Source organism: Eufriesea mexicana, unplaced genomic scaffold, assembly GCF_001483705.2.
Source record: "Eufriesea mexicana isolate 0111107269 unplaced genomic scaffold, ASM148370v2 scaffold8924, whole genome shotgun sequence".
In the NCBI taxonomy this organism is placed as follows: Eukaryota; Metazoa; Arthropoda; class Insecta; order Hymenoptera; family Apidae; genus Eufriesea; species Eufriesea mexicana.
The window spans coordinates 14,456-29,058 of NW_016916650.1; the positions used below are offsets into that span (position 1 = coordinate 14,456).

Consider the following 14,603-nt stretch of genomic DNA (forward strand, 5'->3'; position numbering starts at 1 on the left):
GAGTTTTCTGCGGAATTTAAATTGAAATCAGTAATTCGAATCAAAATGTCAATTATATACAACATACACCGAATAAATATAATGAAATATCGCATTTCTCTAACTTGTATCAGAGAAAACATAATTTTCCCATTCACTGTTTCATCTCCTGTCCACTTGAACTCTCCACCCTGAAACTTGTTATCAATTCAAACAACGAAAGTAACTCGATATTTCTTAAATTCTGTTCCAGAATCTGAAGAATCAGATCATGACAACGAATCTGTGGGTCGAACAGGTGAGTGACATAAATTTATCTCGTCAAGAACAACTATTCATAAGCATTTCATTTGTCAAATCTATTATTTCCATGAAAACAAAGAATAACAATTTATTTTATACGTGAGGTGTTAACACTAGAATTACTGACCTATAATAAGTAGTTAATATATTACACACAAATAATAATAACTGTAATAGTACGGCGAAAACAAATAGCCTTATTTTTATTTTTATTTAGTAACTAATAACTGAGTACTCAGAACACAAAACTCAGAAATCAGAACTTATGTTATAACTGTAATAGTTATTTAATCAAAAAGTCATAACGTATTATGATTTCATCTGAATAGAAGTCACCATTAGTTTCGTCAAAAATAGCTGTATGCTTTCAAAATATCCGAAGCACATCGGTTTGGTCCCTTAGGTACTTCTCGTGACATATATGAAGTCATTACATTGACACAAACATTTTTTAAATTTCCAAAATTGGATCACTTGAGTGACTAAATATATCAGCCTGTCAGCTCAATCAGTACCGTCTTAAGAAATATTCGTCGTGACGATATGTTGCAAGTGTGCCAATCAAATTTAATTACCGTCCATGACAGATTTCCACAGTCTTAGTTGATCGCGCGAAGCAATAACACCGGTATATAATATCTCTCTGAATTTGGCCGCAAATGGATCTCATTAGCGCCGCGAGCGGACGTTCGAGCAATTATTTCTAATCGTGGATTCTGTGGGAAATTTAAAGGAAAACAGGCGAGCGAAGCGAACAAGGCTGAAGGCGGCGTAATTCCTGCGTGGGAAGTAACAGACGCTTAGCTATTTCGAGTCATTCGCAGCACGGTAACTGCAAATTGCTTCGCCAAGTAATATGTACTCGTGTAACTACACAGCGTTGCGCCTGGGCTCTTTTGCTGGAAAGAATCAAGCCAGAGGACGAGAGGCGGGACAGTAGGGTGCAGGTAGCAAATGTAATTGAAGAATAATTAAGCGAGACCAATTAACATCCTTATCCCCGTTCCGTGAGCAACTTGAAAAACGTCTTCAAAGATAAATCCCCGCTAAATTCGTTAGGCGAACACGTGCAATTTACGACCATAAATCTGCAAACATTCTCGTTCTTAACAGCGAATTAAGTTTCTTGGTCAACAATTTTTGGCTCCTTTCATCTTATAGATGTTGTAGAGATCTTATAGATGATTCTAGGGTTATATAGTAATACTTACTAAAGTATTACTTGTTTGGTGTGGTCTATGGTTGGGTTTGGTGGACAGGGTAACGCGAAGTTACTTTAATATGTATATACTAGTGTTGAATTCATACCTTTTTGGTATTTTAAATAGTTCTTGTGAACGCTACTTGACTGGATTGTGAATGCAATAATTAAATATAGCAATATTTTACTTGCTAACACTGTTAGTGTTATAAAATTTGTATAAATATCTTCGTTTTATTAGCTATTTGAGAAGGTAGTCGATAAATATCAAGTTGATATTAAAAGAACAGTTATTATAATATTTATAACGATAATACATTGAAAAGTACTATATAAAAATATTGTTAATACTTGATAATATCATAAAATACTTTTTCTTTTTCTAAATAGTTTTTCTGTATTAGTATGTTAGAATCTCGGTATATCAATATACAAGTAGATTAGTATATTGTTAGAACAAAAAGAATTATATAAAAAATAATACTAATTGTAGATATTATGTAATAAGAAAATAAAATTTAAAAAATAGAATAAAAGGTGTCACTAATATTTAATAATATAATAAACATAATCATATAAAAGCATTTTCGATAATTAATAGCATAATAAATTAGATTATGAAAAGAGTAATGTCGGTACTTGATAATATAATAATGAATTATTAATATTCAATAATATAATACAAATTGCTATATGAAAAGCAGTATTAATACCTAAGAACGTAACTCATATATTGCTCATATACTGCTCACAGCTCTATTTTACAGCATCTATATTCGAAAATAAGTCCTCAATTACTTAAAATTACTTAAAAATTCCAAATTTCAAATCAGTACCTTAAAGTTCATACTATTAGTTCAGCCATACAAGTTTGTTATACAAATATTCTCAAAAAATAAAGGCGACATATATTGAAAGGGAGAATGATCACTTATGTCAGTTTAATAATAAGAGGCATAAAAGGTAATCACGGATACGGATTAAATCTGGCGGTACTAAAATGAATAAACACAAAGTTCAAAGTTAATTTCCTTCTTAATTGCTTTTAATCTTGTATATCAAGACAAAGTTCATAAAGCACGCTACACAGCGGAAAAACTTTCTTTCGAAACTCGAAGTTTTTAGTTTCATCGTCAGCCAGTATTACTCCGATGTTTTTTATTAAAATATATCGGAGTAGCATTTAACAGATGCCTCGAGTAATATTTCCTTCTTCCGAGAAAATTGAATGGATCACGAAGACATTCTCGAATGTGCAGTAGAACGTCGATTATTCGAATTTTCATTGCCTCGATGACTGATTATCCGAATTTAGGAAACGAATCAAATTACAAAGGGAAAGAAAAGGAAATTGTTCAATTTGTTCAACTACTGATAAGAATTTAAATGGTAATTAAATGGTAATTAAATTTAGAAAATAAAAATACGTGACATGTAGCGTTTTTCCTTTATAACCGTAGATTTTATAAAAGTATTTCTATGAAATGCAGTTGATTATTTTTCATTCCCTTCGAGGTAAAATACAAAGAACGTTGATCTGATCTTTCTGTTAACGTACGAGCTTCTTTCTCATTTACCACATTGATAAACTGTTTCAGAGTTTCCGCATTGGTAAACCGACCTCTTGTGCTCATTACTGATGCGTACTTTGTTTTCCTCGCGTTGCCACGTTCGTGTTCTTCTGCTTTAGTATTATTCTTCCACTTTCTCCTTTCGCGCACGCTACTTCGTCTTCCACGCTTCTCTATGCCGTTCGTTTTCTATGTAAATCGTACCTCGTTTATTTTTACACGTTTGTTTCTCTTTTTTGACTTATCTCGTACACTCTGTCATGCCATCCCCTGTGCAACTGTGTGCATTTACATTTACGTGTGTATTTATTTTTCTTCCATTTAAACTTTTATATTTCTTTGATCTTTACCTGCTTTTTTTCAATTTTCTATTCATCTTGGAAGACTATGGCGTCAAAATATTTTGTATTTTCTTGATAATCTTTTCATAAATTAACAGTGGAGTTGTTGATATATGAGCCATTCACAGGCGAAAGTGATTAGCTTCGTTTTCTTAATTTTTATCTGCTACTCTACAATTCTGCAAAGTTTCAAAAACGCAATTCATTCTGGCCTTAACATCTTCACATCTACACTTTACCAAGAGTAATGGAACTGTCATATAACAGTTTACGAGGAAAAAAAAGAAAAATACAAAAAATACTATTTCGTTATAAAATTCCGGAAAATTGACAAAATTTACAATAAATAGCAAATATCTTAAACTTGGAGCGTAACTCTTTGCTTAGTATCCTTTAGGCATGTCCAATGATGAAGCATCTAAGCTAAAATAAAGTGTAAGAGGAAAGAAAAAAATTAGAAATTAGTACAAAATAAATAAGAAGAATAAGTTAACATGAAACGTAAGAGAAAAGAAACAGATTGGAAATAATACGAAATGAATAAGGAAAGGAATATAAAATGAATGGAAAAATAACACAAACGGTAAAACAGAATTCAAAGACTACGATGGCAAAGGTCTGTCCACTGACGATTTGAAAATCGATCAATACTGGAAAATGAAAAAAATATATATATATATACATATATATAAATACATTGAAACAATATATGTGAACAATATATGAATACATAATATGACCACTGACCATTGACCATTGGCTACTCTCTTGGCACTACCAACCAGGCCCAATAGGCTAGATCCGTCCGGTTCGAGGAGAAACTTGCAATGAGTATGTAAACGATTGCACGATCTATGTAAGTACTGGGTCGAAGATCGACGGAAAGTCACGGTCGTTGCCGATTTTGTTAATAATGACGATAAATAATAATTCACTGTCATATAAAGAACTTTCTGTAAAAATGCGAGAATATGCGTAAAAAGTACCTTCGAAGCCTTATTTTTAAATTTTGATGACCAATTATAGTTACTCAGGAGCGCAAATAATTATAATTATGTATATTGATAGATCGGGATACTCTCATCTAACTTGTAAGACAACAATGGACCTCCTAATATTCTTATCTTTTATGTAATATTGTACTGAATTTCAGCCAAAAATCGTATCTTTTTAGAAGCACTGACATTTTTCGGAAACTGCGGGTAATAGAGCAATTTTAATTATGGATTCGTGATCAGGAAATTAAACTCTACAAGAATCGCCTAATAGATATTATAGATTATAGGAAATGTTAAAGTTTGTTGGCCGGTGTTATCCGGGGTAAGATTTTAGGGTCCTTACGTTTTCGTGTATTTACCCTCTGTCCTCATCTTTCTTCCTCTCCCAGTCTCTACAGACGGTACAAATTTAATCGGTTCCGCCTTCTCTGGTACACAAATTGTCCCGACACGTTCCGTGACATTTGCCCCTTCCTCCGGTAATTTTTCACTGTCTACGAGGGTGAGCCAAGCCGCGAACTATAGTCGCGACAAACGCGTCTCGTCGCGAACGACAGCTCGGTTCGTCACTGGTTCACGATTCATAACAGCATGTACCATATGGCGAACACTTGTTTGGTCGGCCGTGACGTTCGATAAAGACAGGATCTGAAATCGAGAATAGGCGGAATGGGTGAAGTGTGCGAGCGAGAGAGAGAGAGAGAGAAATACTTCAGATCGTTACACTGACAAGAGTCACATCCGTTTCAGTGTGTACTTATGCGTGTACGTGCGCTGGGAGGTATTCTGGACGCGTCTCCCAGCGACACGCCATCCTTCAACGTCGAAACCACCCTCTTTAGCTTCCGACTAACCCTCCGACCCAACCGTTTGCGACAACCTACCAGGTACTAGGTACAACTGGTTTGCCTTCGGCTAGCACTCGGCGCAACGAGTACACGCGTTGCACGTGTAACACAGGATAATGACGAAACTCGACCATGTTGTAACGTTTCCAAGCGACTTGCTCGTTTTTCGAACCGACTCACCCTTTTTGCTCGTTCATGCCGAGTTTCTTCCATGCCGAATGCTTGTGCCCGATCGAAGGATCGCTCTTTGCTGCCTATGCTCACCGACGATAAATAAATAAATTTTAGAAAAATATAATTCCTATCTTCGTTATACCATATTTAGCACACGTGAAGGTAATTATGAAAGCGATCAATCGTAAGTAAAACATCCAAGAGAAATGATTTTCTCGCTTATCTCGTGGTACGTTCATTTATATCGTGAAATTAAATTATTCTTTTAGAAACTAACGAAAAATTAAATCGATAGATCGAATTTCCCAGTTTGTCGGAATAAATTTTCTTATACGTGAGTATTTTATTATTGAAATTTTTTGAAGTAATATATTTCGAAAGAAAACATACGGGTGGTCTAGACAACTTGTACACCCCGAACAATTTCAAAATTATTCGTTAGATAAAAAAATTCTTTTTTATAATAAAGTTGCATGTTCGAGGGATGCATTTTGTAATGCATGTACCTTTTTCATATGTGCAGGGATTTCAGAGATTTAAGGTCACTTTTGTTATTCTAGATGAAATTCTATTTCTTTTGTATTCAGTTTTTTATGCGTTTTGTTCATTTCAAGTGGAATTGGTGAAATAGATAATGTTAAAAATGTCATAATAACATTAAGAAAGTTTCGACTAATCGATGAATAATTTTCCATTTGGTATTGAGCTAAAATGTTTTATAAAAGTTTGATTAAGTGTGCCCTGAAGTTTTCCGCTCGATTAATTCTTAATGAATTCCGGGTAGCTGAAAGATCAGCTTAATGAACGATATTACACTAGAATAAATGAAATTGTACTTAGTTGGAATTAATCACCATTATTCTCGTAACTCGAGAAACTTTATATGAAATACGAACGTATTTCATTTAAAGATTACTTTGGTTTCATATTTTTTTTCTTTTTTTTTCGTTGCTAAGTGAAGTTTTGAGAAGAAAGGAATAATTCTTTCGAAAATAAACCTAACATAAACCTGATTCATTCAGCAAGCTCTGATTGCTTGGTATACACATACACGCACAATGTATCTATGTCACATGCATTTACAAATGTATAAGCTCAAGTTAATTTGATATTCGTACTTATAACATTAATTCTAACTGAAGTTGTTTAATGGAAAATTTCTATCAACTATGCGAGTTTGCTATGTCTCTAATGTCATCTGGAGCCGAGGATGAACTGAGCCAAGGAAGATTAAGGTTTTCAAATTACCTTAACTTCTACAACCGAGTAATTAAACTAATTTCAATTTAATTTTAATTTCATTAAAAATATCTAATCTTAAAAGTAGCAAAATATTTAACTTTTCGTCGTGAATAATATACAATTAACAAACAGTGTATAGGTCGAGTCGAAACTTCATTCGAAAAGATATTAAATAGAATTCTTAATAAGAAATTTAATATATAGTTAATAAGATACATGAAGTCAAGAAATAATAATTATTAATACTCTTCAGCCTTTCGAATTACATAGGAAAAATACTACACACATTATACAAATAGTTACAAAATTTAAAATAATCTTCATTAAAAGAAGTAAGGAATAACGAAAAAATAATTATTATATCGGGTAATAAATTTTTATTTCCTGTATTTAATAATTATTATATCTCGATACCAAACAATCCTTTATTTAAATCACTTTCTCATATAATAACCAATATATGAGTAATTTCAAATAATAGAATTAAATTACTTATCGTACATAGAACTGTTAGATATTTTTATATAAATACTTTTTTTTTCGAATAATAATTACCATTGCATTAAAATAATACTAACTTATATAGATACTAGGGTACATAGTTTCTACGTCACTCTTATTTCTCATGTATTTATTAAAATTACACATGTTTTATAACAACTTTAATTGACAAAGGAGTAATACATATTAGGTTCTTAAAAAAATTCTTTTTCGAATTAAAATTAGTATGTCACCAACGATGAAGCTTTGCTATTCAAGATAATTCAGGTGGCCATTTTGAGAGCTTTCCTTTAACTCTTTCAATTTCATTTCAATCCACTGTAAAATCGAGTCTATTCCTAACCATGAAACGGAAGTGGTGACAAATTCACTTCTCATTGCGCGCGCTGAAAGTCGATAAAACGACAATAGGATCCCGCTGTTATCTTGTTTGGTAGAAAATTGACAATTACGCGCTTTTACCTATTTAATTTGCACAATTCTTTTCCCTTACTCCTATGTCTTTTAGCGTTCACTTGGCTCTGTTCTGTAAAACACGAATTAAACATGACTGGCTAATTTAGAATGAGCATTTAATTATTCACAAAATGCACTTTATGCCATTAAATACATGCATGAGTGTTGCTTTAAAAATGGAGATTTATGGGAAATATCATATGTCTTTATTAAATGATATAAAAATGAAAATTGTTACTTTGTAATATTACATTTTTGCATGGAGACAGATTTTTTGATAAAATATCTAGGTTTTTGATAGATTTTATTTTACAAAATTTCTTGCTTTCATTATAGAAAGCGATCAGAATTTTTAATATATCGTACTTTGTAAAATTTTTTTCGCATTTTAAACAATTTTTTTTAGATCTAAAATCTATTGTACATCTTTTTTTATGCATTTTGAGGATTACTTCGCCCTGGGAAATTTATAGAGTTTGTAGGGTTTAGGTAATGGGACTTACCTACCTAATCTCTATATATATTCCTTTTTGTAGTGGAATATGCAAGGTTTTCAGTAAAATCTACTTTCTAAAATTTTTTATTTTTGTTTTAAAAAATTTTTGGAGCTTTTAATAAAGCTAGCTTTTTTCTCTATTACAATTCTCTATTATAAACAAAATTTCTTAACCAACTAATTTAAAATTTAGTTATTTGAAATTAATATAAGAAAATGATCCTTGTATAACAAATTAATAATAATAATAGTTAAATGTTATTCCTTTCATCAAATAAAATCACACGATAATTGTCATAGTAATTCAAACTGTAACTATCACTACGTCAAACAAAATAATTGAAAACAAAAGTAGAGGTTAACACTATTACGTAAAAAATCATTAGTTTCAATCCCATAGTTGTTTCACTAACAATTGTATACCCCAATTTGCTACCAGAATCGACTTAAACAAAAATATTTCAAATATCGATACACTTTCAAACCCTAATTTTCCAACCTAAAACCCCTTACAGACAAAACCAAACAGATTGTTAAAAATTTTTCCATTTGCATCAATAGAATCGCACCTTTATTCCGAATTACAGCGCCTTTGTCTCGGAGCCAAATTAAAAATTGAATTTTTAACGAATTCATCAGCAACGAATTCGTCGAGCAATCCGCTTAGAAAAATAAAAAGATCGGGAGGAAAATACCCTTTCAATGGCGAAACAAGCGAGTTCCTCTTGCTAAAATGAAGCAGCCAGAGAACGATAACTCGTGGTGTTTATGTACACGACTTTCGAGACGCCTTAAGATCTCGTTATCGGGGCACAAACAATTCATTAGAGCGGTAGCCGTAAATTATATTCGGAGCGCAAATGAATTTCTTCGTCAGGCACTCTATCGTGACTCGTGTCCACCGGTACACGAATTAATCTTTCAGCGAGCCTTAATTACGTTTAGCCTGAGTGGGAATAGCGCCACGGAGTCGCCGGAAATCTCTGACATGCTTCTTGAAATACGCAGACGTATCTGCGGCCGACAGGTGGCGGAATCGATAGCTCGGTAGAGGCTTCTGCCGTGGAGATTCGCCATCGTATATCGATGATGGCGTCCCTTTTAGCGGCCAGTCGATACATCGGAAATAAATTGATAACAATAGTAGCACACCGGTGGCCTTTCTATCTATGGACACATCTCCGACTCTCTTTCTACTTTATATCTTCGCTTCCTCTTCCCCTGCTATCGCTCTCTCCTCTTTGTTCCACCTGCTCACCTTTCCTTCTCCTCTCCTAGATTTGCCGCCTCGGCTCTTGCTTCTCGAACCGTACTCTCGTATTCTCGATATTCGATTTTCTCGATCCGTATCGAGGAACAAAGTTAGCATACCGGACAATCGCGTTGCGTCGAGTTTTCACGATAACTGCGAGCAATTGCTGCTGTTTCGACGGTGATGGCTGGCGTTCGCATGAATCGATGCTTTTCGTGTTTCGAGCTTATGTTCTCGTTCATTATTGTTTCGTATAGGAAGCTCGTGTTATCGAGAATTGTCGTTTCGCGCGTGACGCTGCTACGATTCTTCATTATTGTTTTATATAAACAACCGATACTGATATTAATCGTAAATCCGCTGATGAAATTTCTCTCGAGGAAGTTGAAATTGTTGTTAATTGCAGAGGGGAAATAGAAAAGAACGAAAGTGGGGAAATTAGAGTTTCGAGAAAAATAATTATTCCTTCACCGATATTTCGTTTCAAAATTTCATCGATTTTACAATGTTTTCGCAATATTTTTGGTTCAATATTCAAACCCCTTTGATAACACTAGGATCATATCGGCTTGGAAATTGGCACTTTCAGCCTCGATTATTTTCCCATAGGCGAAATTTATATTATTATTAATTATTATCGTTTTATTATATTATTATTTATTCGTGGCTGTATTATTATTAGGCGATAGTGATCAAAGCATCGTGCATAATCGTGTTATTAACGGAGTGACTGCTTTTAGTGTAAAACACAGAGTGTGCCAATTATTTCTGGAAATCGTTGGAGCATTGAACTTTGAAATTGGTTCCTCATATGGTCATTTCTAAACCACAATGCGATCAATTGATTCTAATAAATTTTCCAATTATTGCTTTATAAATTGCTATACATTTATATATAACTTGTTAATTATGCATAATCGTAGTACAATTAAAAGGGGACACTAGAGTTGGTAATTTGTTATAAATATAAAGACGACTATTTATTTCATTTATTCCTTTATAAGGTTATCATAGTATAATCTGTTATCTGCATTATCGAACGTTCAACAAAACCTTCTACCACTATCATCTTCGTTGCATTTTCCTCAGAATATGATATTTTAAGATTGCGGTCGTGTGTCACTTACAATAGTAATCTGACACGTACGATTTCGACAGCATTGTATTTATTTCACTTTACATTTCCTACGATACGTTTCGTAACAAATTTCGTAAATTCGTTTCTTGTCTTCTTTTTCTTCCTATTTTTCCCCTAGGAAAATAATAATTTTGAGAAGGTATCGTGTCTTGTGTTTACAATATTAGCCCTTTGCACTCGGCAATATTTTCGTTACAGGAAAATAGTAATTCGAAGATTTTCTGCCATAAAGTCGATGATATTCTTAAAACGGTAAATAAGAAATCGTATGCAAATTAAAGCGTAGAATTATTTTACTTCGATATTCCAGGCATCGTTGGGTAATTGTAAATTTGATATATTAATTAACATCCATCTTTAGAATCTGATTAAACTGAGAGGCGCCTCTCGAGTGCAAAGGGTTAAATTCATAATTATATTCTTCCTTTTCGTCACTTTTCTTTGTAAATTATTTTTCTTTAAAGTTATCAATTTGTCTTTAATATCAGGTATTAACTATGTTGATTTTGGGTGTATCAATAGCATAAAATGCAATGTTGCATAATGATTTTTAAATTTTTCGTTTTAGTTCTGATATAAATTTGTATTTCTTGCGGTTATCGTCAAATCTCTCTTGGAAATTTATGTATGAAACAGGCTATTTTAATTATAACAGTAATTGTGGAGTTATGGCTTATTTGAAACATACACACGCAACTCGCGCGTTACAGCAATCATTTAAATTATATTGGACAAACATAATTAAACTGCATGTTTTGTTTCATTGATTACCATTCATAAGCTATATTAAAGTCAGAGTTCAAATTAACATGCGTATATGTATGCACACACATGCGTGTTGGTTGATATTTTGCCAATAATTTAATGACAAAATTAACAATACGAAAGGTTACAGTCAAGAATATATCGTTTATACCGTGCTTCATTTACATAATATTGCGTGCTTTATAAGCATGTACACAATATTACATATAATTCAATGAGCTTTTAATGAAACTAGTTCGTTAAATAGGGTTATGAACTTTTTGACGAAATTAATTTTTTCGATATGTTCAAACATTAAAAATATAGTATATGCTTAGTGTTTTCCATCTTTTATAATGATGGATTTTGAGGAATATAACACATATTAGGGTTGGAACCCGTATTTTAATAATCGTTAATAAATTTGAATAAATTTTGTCGTTCCTGAAATGATGTAGTAAGTGGTTTTAGTAAGTTACGTTACTAATAAATAATTAATTTATTTTAATTCTAATTATTCTGTTTAAACTCCATTTCTGAAATAATTTAGTAAATAATCTTGATAGGTTATGTTAGTAATAAGAGATTCGTTTATTTTAGTATCTGTGTCTGTAAGTCATGAATTAATAGCTCGCTAGGAAAATTATAAATTTAGACTTTTGGTTCATCTTCATACTACTATGACTAATATATTCATTGCAATAAAGAAAAGTACAATTTGGAAGGGAATGAACTTGACCCAGTGACTCCTAAATTGAATATACTTATAAAATAAAATAACTATGGCTAAGAGTAGGCAACATAAAAATTCGTGCAGGAGGAAGAGTAAAAGATTATGTCATAATCACGTAATCGAAATATATCAGATAAATCATTTATGCTCAAGTGGGAGAATTAATATTAGGAAAGGAGTATTAATTCTTTCACATAAATTAATATTTCATAATGTGATTTTAATTACTCGTTATACCATATTTTCGCGAATACTAATTATAAGATGAATACATTTCTAATATTTTTGATAACAGAGAAGTAGAATTATTAACTGTAGTTTATGACAGGAAATATAAGAAACAGTAGCGTGAATGGAAAAATAAATATCGATATGAAACGAAGGAAGTAGGTCTGACGAGCATAACGCGAGCATAAGCACAGGCATCAGACCACGAAAATAATACTCGAATTTATGTGTTTGCCTCGACATTCTGCAGCCAGGTCAAAGAAACCGGGTGCGTCCTTGTTTTCGGAAGTAAAATCGATAAAACCTCTTGCACGTTCAAGCAATTAACTACGTCCTTACTTCCGTAATACATCCTATTTTTTGTTTGCATTTTTGACAGAGGTGTGCAGAAGCTTGACGTTCTTCGACACTTCGGTGTAATATCTTTAATAAAATGGTCGACGTCTTTAAGTAGGTATGAAAATAATGCGGAATTTTTCGGATCAGGGCTTTCATATCTTTTAACGTATCTTTAATATCTTTTAATTTTTGTTTCCATTGCACTGCACTATTACTTTTCAGTAATTTTTCTTTTTTTTTTCTTATTTCGAAATTCCTTTGTGCAATTAATCTAAATTGATATTTGGTAGATCATTAGATATATTTGGTATGAATTAGAAATAACAGCACGTGAGTAAACATTTTTATGAGTCTTTAGAGTATGGTTTATATCAATCAGAGACTTATTCAGTGTGTATTTATTTTTATTGGTATATGTAGTAAAATTTCAGGTGTAAAGAAATCATAGTTGTTTAAACTCAGAAATTCGTGAAATACAAATACTTCCCTGATATATACTAATCGTCGTGTTTTTAAATTAAGGTGAGATTTTTTTATAATTTTATGTTTCACGTGCACCTATTTAATGATTTACGTCAAATTATAACAGGAAACCTGTTATATTACTACCCGATATTAATAATACGACGTTAAAATATTTCGGTACGAGTAATCCCGAGTAAAATGATTAAAAATATAAATTTAGGAAAATTAAGGTTTTCTACGGGAAATAAAAAGATGATATTCTCATTTATCCTGTATATCTGCCCGGATAGAAATTCAGCCCTGTTCCCCAGCATCTCTCGACTAATTTCCTTAACCTACTTTTATAATAAAGTATTTCGAGGATCGATAAAAATTTTAACGCTGAAATTTCGTTCCTATTTAACGCAGGGCATCATGATGATATAGATATTAGTATAATTACAGCTTTCAATATTTCGATATAGAAGCGGTACGAAATCTTTGTCACATAACGACACTCAATATTAAAAATAAAAACGTTTAATTAGTATATTAGGAATTTGTAATAGAAAAATAAATAAATTAAAAGTTAATGTTTAATATTAACGTTGCTTTTTAATATAACGAGACATTTATTAATTATATAACCTAAAACTAACTCTAATTTAGTATAAAAAATTTGATTTAATATAAATGTAAAAAATTAATATGGTATAAAATTTTTTAATTTTTTAATTTTTTATATTTAGTACAATATAAAGAAAAATATAAAGAATACTGAAAAGATTGCAGAACGAGTCGAATCAATCAAAGGAGCTATTAGCATTAACAAGCATATTTTATTTCTTTTCGTTTTTGATCTTTTTTCTTCCATTTTCCTCTTCCTTTTATTGTTCTCATTGTTTATATTATTTTTCCATTATTTTCAATATTAGGAATCGGAATAAATAAGGGAAAACAAACATAAAATACGCAGTCAACATTATGAATAAAGATTATGCCAGGCAGTAGTCTCAACCCCTTGCTCAATTTAATTAAAAAAATTTGTGCACCGGGAAAGCATCTGATTTTAATTAACCAGTATATATCTATTTCGTTCATAATAAAATTATGAATACAATGTATAATATCGGATTAAGTTATAATTATAAAAGTTTTCGTTTCACGGTTTCGTATAATGAGTAGCTCATCTGTGTGCAGTTTCACACATTTCATATGAAAAATTCATAGTGAAAGCAGCATTTGACGTTCTATCCCAATTAAATGATAGTTAGAAACATATTTCGAAATGGTACCCTAACTTTGACTCTATTTTTATATTTTTCTAACCAACAACACACATATTTGTTGGATTAACCCTTTGCACTCGGCGATTTTTTCGTTAGAGAAAAATAGTAATAGGAAAACTTTCTACCATAAAGTCGACGATATATTTGAAATGGCAAGTAAGAAATCGTATGCAAATTAAGACGTAAAATTATTTTGCTTCGATATTCCACGCATCGTTGGATAATTATAAACTTGATATATTAATTAACATCGATCTCTAGAATTTGATTAAATGGCGACTGAGAGGCGCCTCTCGAGTGCAAAGGGTTAAATCATTATACAAAAG

The 14,603-nt window shown here is 31.9% G+C and overlaps 1 pseudogene; it reads left to right on the top strand.

Moving 5' to 3' along the window:
- The first annotated feature begins 217 nt into the window (after window positions 1–217).
- LOC108553012 (acetylcholine receptor subunit alpha-like) overlaps window positions 218–14,603 on the top strand; it is an 89,595-nt pseudogene continuing 75,209 nt past the window's right edge.